The sequence below is a fragment of the Apodemus sylvaticus genome, chromosome 1 (genome assembly GCF_947179515.1).
Source record: "Apodemus sylvaticus chromosome 1, mApoSyl1.1, whole genome shotgun sequence".
NCBI classification, from domain to species: Eukaryota; Metazoa; Chordata; class Mammalia; order Rodentia; family Muridae; genus Apodemus; species Apodemus sylvaticus.
This window is the reverse complement of record NC_067472.1, coordinates 81178578-81184560: the sequence shown is the minus strand read 5'-3', so window position 1 is coordinate 81184560 and position 5983 is coordinate 81178578.

Genomic DNA, 5983 nt, shown 5'->3' with positions numbered 1-5983 from the left:
ATTGATGAGATCTGTGCTCTCCTCTGTGCCTGCTATACATATTAGCAAAGAATCTGATTATAGGTATATGGGACATTTCTGACATTTCTTTCTTCTTCCTTCCCTCTCCAGTTCCTTCCCTTCCTTTCTCCCGCTCTTTTTTTCCTTTTTTCTTTCCATCCTCATTACTTTTGTCTGCCTTGCTCCCCTCTCTCTGATACACACAGCCACACAAAGATCGATAGATGTAGTAAGAATAAGAGACTTATGTGTCAAAATGAAATGAATTAACCTTGTGAAACTTGAGTTTTACAAAGATGGGAATGAGCTCTGTGTGTTTACCTATCACCTCTGTACCATCCATCTCTTCTCCATCCCCCCTCCCCCGCTGCGTTCCTTCCCCCCCCACACACACCGGCTGTGTACTTCAGTTCTGAGGAGGAAGCCTGCGGCTTCATGCACTTTTGGTTGGTGTGCTACCACCAAGCTTCCTACATCCCCAGCCAGCCCTAACTCTTTGCTCCATTTCATAGCAAAACTTGAGAACTCTGTCTAATCTTAATAGACCAACCTATTTATTCATGCTTCCTTCTGGAAACATCTCAATCTGAACAGTGGTGTGATGGTGAATTCTTTCTGTTTCCTGAAGTTTCAGTGGCTGCCTCCTTTTAGATTCTTCTATGGAGTCACCCTCCTAGCTTGTCTTCAAAAATTGGAACAGAACGGAGCCCTTTCTAATCCACACTTTTTCCTCTATCCTTGTCATTAGGTCACACTTGAAAGGTGACAGGTGTACTCAATTGAATTCATAAGAAGTCAGCATGCTTTTTCCACAAACTTTCTATGTCTCTGTGATCATAGAGTATTTGTCTCAGTCACCCAGCCTTACATGTAGCATGACAACATCCATTGACAATATATGAATCAACATGCTCTGTTCCAATAAAACTTTATTAATGAATCAGATGATGAACACAATTTAGCCCAAGGGCTATAGTATGTTGATGCCTATAAGAACACTTACATTAGAAACTCTTTTTAAAAAAATAAAAAGATAATTTCTTTATTTACATTTCAAATGTCATCCCCTTTCCAGGTAAGTCCCTATCCCATCCCCCATCCCCTATTCCTATGAGGGTGTTCCCCTACCCACCCACCCACTCTTGCTTCCCCACTCTCGAATTACCCTAGACTGAGGCATCCATCAAGCCTTCACAGGACCAAGGGCCTCTTCTCCTATTGCTGTTTGAGGAGGCCGTCCTCTGCTCCATGTGCGGCTGTAGCCGTGGGTCCCTCCATGTGGACTCCTTGGTTGGTGGCTTTGTCCCCAAAGCTCTGGGGGTTCTGGTTGGTTGATGTTGTTCTTCCTATGGTGTTGTAAACCCCTTCAGCTCCTTTAGCCCTTTCTCTAACTCCTCCTTTGGGGACCCCACGCACAGTCCAATGATTGACTGAGAGCATCCACCTCTGTATTTGTCAGGCTCTGGCAGAGCCTCTCAGGAGATAGCTATATCAGACTCCTTTCAGCAAGCACTTCTTGGCATGCACAATAGTGTCTGGGTTTGGTGACTGTATCTTGGGATGAATCCCCAGGTGAACTAGTCTCTGGATAGCCTTTCCTTCAGTCTTTACTCTATAGTTTGTCTTCATATTTACTCCTGTGACTATTTTGTTCCTCTAAGAAGGACCAAAGCACCTACACTTTGGTCTTCCTTCTTGAGCTTCATGTGGTCTGTGTATTGTATCTTGGGTTTTCCAAGCTTCTGGGCTAATATCCACTTATCAGTGAGTGAATACCATGTGTGTTCTTTTGTGATTGGGTTACCTCACTCAGGATGATATTCTGTAGTTCCATCCATTTGTCTAAAAATTTCATGAATTCCTTGTTTTTAATAGCTGAGTAGTATTTCATTGTGTAAATGTACCACATTTTCTGTATCGATTCCTCTGTTGAGGGTCATCTGGGTTCTTTCCAGATTCTGGCTATTATAAATAAGGGCTGCTATAAACATAGTGGAGCATGTGTCCTTATTACATGTTAGGGAATATTTTGGGTATATGCCCAGAAGTGGTATAGCTGGGTCCTCAGGTAATACTATGTCCAGTTTTCTGACAGTTTTCTGAGGAACTGCCAGACTGATTTCCAGAGTGTTTCTACCAGCTTGCAATCCCACCAACAATGGAGGCGTGTTCCTCTTTCTCCACATCCTTGCCAGCATCTGCTGTCACCTAAGTTTTCTTTTGAACACTTTTTGTTATCAACATGTGTAAAAGATTCATTTTGATTATGATAACTTGTTGTATTATCTTGGCTGGGTCCCTGTCCACAGACATAGACAAAGCATAATTTAAATGTTTTTATAAAGACTTTAAAATGAGATTAAAATTTAAATTAGTAGAATGAACCAAGCAGATTACTTCCACCAAGTATGTCATCCTCACCAAACAGTTAGGGACTTCAATAAAACAATGGCCACCTTCCTAGGAGAAGAAGGTAGCTCAGTCAATAGACAACCTTTAGAGTCAAACTACAGCTTTTTTTTCTGAGTCTTCAACTGTCTAGGCATCCCTAAATAGCTTAACACACACACACACACACACACACACACACACACACACTTCATTTCATTATTCTGGAGAACCTTGACCACCAGTATACTCCCAATCTGCATTCTGTCAGATTCTTTGTCCTGAGTTTCATCACATTTCCAGTCAACATCCTGACAGCACCTAGTTCATTTCTCTTCAGAGTCTCCTCCTAGAAGTAGAGATTCTTTATAGACAAATTATCACATCTCTTTCATGCATACAATTCTCAAATTGAAGCGCAAATGTCTAGCCTGTGCCTGCAAGCTTGTGGAAGGGTAAGCCCTGGTGCTCTAGACTGAGCCTGACTTCCTAACAGGACACCTATCCTTTAGCTCCAGTGTGGACAGTGTTGCCAACTATGTGCCTCCTTCTATCCTTCTGTTCTTCCTTCTGCCCCGTGACAGTGATCTCCTATGTAATCAGGGCTGCTCTTCACTGACCCACCTGCCAGGCCTCTCTGGTACTGAGATCACAGGTGTGCACTGCCATCCCTGATCTCTTTCATTTTTAAAATAAAAGGCAGGTATCCAGCACTCTTTGATCTTTATAATTTCTCAAACTTGTCAGAATTTAAAACTCTGTTTCTCTGCCAGTCTTTCCAGACTCCTTTTTCCCTGTGATCTCTGCACTCCACTCCATATCATGTGATTCAGCTCTAATTTCTCTGTGCCTTTGGCTTTTCTACCTCCAAACCTTGGCCACCTATTGCTTTTTCTGCATGTCTTGCTTTTCATCTCCTAACTGAAGCCAGCCCTTCCTTCCACAGGAAGTCTTCCTAGATTACAGGATATAAGTAACTCAATGGTTCTTCCTTAAGGTGAATAACACCCTTTTGTGCTTCCTGACTATCCCTGAATAGGGAATTTTGTTGTTTCTGCCAGTAGGCTGTGTACTGTCTACTCTAAAATGGAGAGCATCTCTGATTCATTTGTTCTCAGAACACAAATGGTCCTGAAACTCATGGTGTCTAATCTCTCAGGTTCTGACTAATTAACTAGGATTCTTACTTTACCTTGCTGTTTGGGGTACAGGGCTGCCTGTCTCTTCCAAGGTCTTAGCCTCTTTTCTCACCTACTCCACCCTCAGCATTGGGTCCCCAGGTGGTCCTAACCTTCTCTCAGGCCTGGCTACTCAGGCTACTGGAACTGGGCTCACATCATCTCTCTTTGTAGCTCATTTGCTCAAAGGTTTTTAGACAAGCCACGGTGTGTGGCATTTGCTCTAACTACAGGGTTCAGCCAGAGAACCTGCTCTCTCTTGACCTACCCTGGTCTGTTTCTAGCCCTGCCACCTCCTGCCCTGATACCTTCTCCATTTTTGATGGATAATCTTTACTCCAACCCCTGAAGAATATCTGAAAGACAGTTTATCATTTAAAATTTTTATTTTCCAGAAAAAGTTTAAACCCTAAAGTTACCAGTGGCTACATATGAAAACTTGATCAAGCTATTGCTGTTTTGTGGGTCTTTGTTTTCCCCAGACACATACAACATACAGATAGAGAAAACCAAAGGCCATGTGTTTAAAATTACTTAGTGTACAGGATTCAAAATTTGAGAATTAATAAATAATGAGGCAGCAACAGCCTTTCCTCTCCCCACAGAATCTCTGACTCTCTGTCTTCCCATCCCCCTGCCAGCTTCTCTCTTCCCCACTCTTCCAACTCTCTTCTGATAGATAATTTTGCTATAAAGATGTTAATGAATTCTAGCTGTGACATCACAGTTGACCATAGCAGCTGACTCAGTGTTGAGATATCAGTTATCAACACAGGAATCAGACAGGAACACATGAATCAGACAGGATGAGTGGAAGAGAAGAGAGGAAGCTGAACAGAGGTCCTGGCTGATAAGTGACAAGTGACAGGAGAAAGAAAGAATGAGCTAGAGGGCTGGGAGAAGACTCTGTGGATAAAGCACTTGCTGCCACAGGCTGACGACTAGGGTTTGGCTTCCCACCATCCATGTAAGAGTTGGCAGATTTGACACCTCACCTGTAATCCCAACACTCAGAATGTGAAGACAGGTTATCCCTGGGACAAGTTAGTTAGCTAGTCTAGTGGTATTTGGAAGGCTCTTAGTTCAGACAAAGACCCTGCCTTCAAAAATGAAGAAGCAGATAATGGGGAAAGATACCAAATATAAGACTTACTTACACACACACACACACACACACACACACACATACACCTACACTTACTCACCAGTGTGTCTATGCCCATACACACATACCAGTGGGAACACCACACTCACATACAGAGAGTGTAAATGCATACTCAGTACCACACTCTGAACCTGGGGTCATAGGGGAATTAATTAGTTAATTAAAAATTAAATAGGGCAGGTGCTGCTTCTCAGCCAAATGGAAGTGTTAAAACTTCTTACTATATTCAACCTGTACTAGAGAGGCCAGACAGATTGCTTTGGGAGGGGCAGCCAATGTGGAATGTAGCCATCCAGAGTAAAAGCTAAAAGTGAGATTTGCCACCTGAAGTCCAGACCAAGGGAGGAAGGAAAAACAAAGAGAATGGAGGACACAAAACAAGAAGAGCCACTGGCTTTCCTGACCTTCTTATCCTGGATGTTTTTCTAGGGTGGCAGAGACAGGTTTCCCAGTACAGATACAACTCAGAATGGTCCCCCATATGTGATGTTCATGGAAGAATGTTCAGTTCCATCTCAGTTGCCTCTCTGTGGCCCTTCTCACCTCTCCCCATTTAGGTACAGGAAGTATTTATGAGGTGGCTTTGTTAGTTTGCCAACAGCACAGAGTATGTTTATACTTACGAAGACTGCTACAGCTTCAATAGGAGATGCATCTTACAAGACCCCTGTGGTGTGTGTGGTCTTATGTTGGGTGAAATTCTCTGCTCCAACAGATGACTATACAAACAACATGGAACAAATGACAGTGTTGGCTGAACATCTACCACATGCACATGCTCTCTCTCAGGCAGTCTTCTTGAGCCTTTGGCGTGGGTTCTGTCCTTTGCATGATAAAAGGGGAGCTCAGCAGTGGCAAATTATTTTCTAGAACCACAGATATAGGATGAAGGTAAAAGCCAGGCAGTCTGATAGTAGAGAATGTGGTGTTAATTGTTCAGTGACTTATTTAAAAAGAAATGTTTGGTGAATGTTCTAGTGTTTGTTCTCTGTTGCTGTGATAAACACCACGACTCAAAACAACTTGGGGGAGTAAAAGTGTATTTGGTTATACTTTGAAGTTAGAGTCCATCACTTCTATGTCAAAGTCATTATTAAAGTAAGTCAGGGCAGCAGTTCACATGGAAACTGAAGCAGAGACTGTGTTGGAATGCTGCTCTCTGGCTTACTCCCAGACTTTGATCCAGCTTCCTTATCCAGCCCAAGTCTGCCAATCCTCCTAGGAGATCTCTGGCCCAGTGAGAGCAGTCAAG